Below are 1,784 nucleotides of genomic sequence, written 5' to 3'. Positions count from 1 at the left end.
TCTCTCTCTCTCTCTCTCTCTCTCTCTTCTTCCTCTTCCTCTTCTTCTTCTCCGACCAGGTCTCCTCCATCAGATCATCAAGGCTGAAGATTCGTCTTCGGTCGCCGTCAGGAAGAGGATCGACGCGAAGGAGCAGTCAAATCTAGAACCACCGTGGTGGAGCCACTGGCTTCTTGTAATTTTCCCGATCTAGATGTCCGTTCAAAGCAGAAGCGGCGTTGCCTCGCCAACGAGCTTCTCGATCTCGACCTCGACCTTGATCTTCAACCTCACTCGCTCCAGTCGTGTTTGTCGCGCTTGGAACTCCATCTCCGATCAACAGATCGTGGCCAACGCCTTCAAATCGCCATGAAAACTGCCTCTGATGACTGCGTCTGCCGCGCTCACTACCGAGACATCATCCAAGCCGCCGATGACCTCCGATCTCTTCTATTCGACGTCGACTCCCTCAAGTCCTCCCTCTCCGACGTCACTGTAATCTTCTTCGTCGTCGGATTTGAAGATGGAGATCCACTGTAAAGCTTCTTTTCTAATTTAAGGCACTATTGCAAGAGATTGAAGGCGGCAGTGGAAGTTAGGAGGAAGCTTAAGGTCATCTGTCGTAGTCGACGCCGGCGACGGTCGGTAAGTGGTCAGGGTGGGTCAGTAACTTTTTTAAGGAATCGGTAACTCGGTTATTAGGGGTCGATAACTCGGTTATTGAGAGTCGGTAACTCAGTTATTGAGAGTCAGTAACTGATTATTGGGGGTTAGTAATTAATTATTGGGGGTCAGTAACTAAGTTATTGGGAGTCAGTAACTGAAAACAAAATGATTATTGGGTGATTACTGGGTGTCAGTAACTGAAAACAAAGTGATTACTGGGGGTCAGTAACTGGTTACTAGGTGTCAATAACTGGTCAGTAATCGATTACTGGGGGTCAGTAATTGGTTACTGGGTGTCAGTATCTGGTTACTGGGTGTCAGTAATTGGTCAGTAACTGAAAACATGATTATTGGGTGATTACTGGGTGTCAGTAACTGAAAACAAAGTGATTATTGGGTGATTACTGAGTGTCAGTAACTGAAAATAAAGTGATTATTGGGTGTCAGTAACTGAAAACTAAAAGTTATTGGGGTCAGTAACTCGATTATTAAGGTCAGTAACTGGTTACTGGGGGTCAATAACTGGTTACTGGGTGTTAGTAACTGGTCAGTAACTGATTACTGGGTGTCAGTACGTAACTGATTACTGGGTGTCAGTAACTGATTACTGGGGGTTAATAACTGGTTATTAGGGGTCGTTAACTGGTCAGTAACTGGTTATTGGGGGTCAGTAACTAGTTACAGGGGAAATTCCGGTGACCGGAGTCCGACGGTCGGGAAAATTCCGGTGACCGGAGTCTGGCGGTCGGGAAAATTCCGGTGACCGGATTCCGGCGGCCGGTGACCGGAGTCCGGTGGCCGGTGACCGGAGTCGGAGTCCGGTGAGATTCCGACCAAGTATTCTCTCTTTCATTTTCTCTCTCTATGCATGTTTAAAGGATGAGGGCAAAATAGTCTTAAAATAATATAGTTTATTAAAACTTTAGTAAAGATTTGTGCATTTGGGCATAAAATGTTACCTTATATTGAAATGAGCTAATGAAAAAGATTGTCATTGGAATGGGGAATGAGGGGTTCAAATTAGTACTAAATGGGCATTTTCCCTAAAACCAAAGGGCCCAGGGGAAAGTAATTTAAAACGTTAAAATGAGTGGACAAAAAATAATCAAGTAACTGATCGCAACATAACTAACCAAACT

The sequence above is a fragment of the Fragaria vesca genome, linkage group LG3, assembly GCF_000184155.1.
Source record: "Fragaria vesca subsp. vesca linkage group LG3, FraVesHawaii_1.0, whole genome shotgun sequence".
Classification (NCBI taxonomy): Eukaryota; Viridiplantae; Streptophyta; class Magnoliopsida; order Rosales; family Rosaceae; genus Fragaria; species Fragaria vesca.
This window is presented reverse-complemented; position numbering follows the sequence as displayed.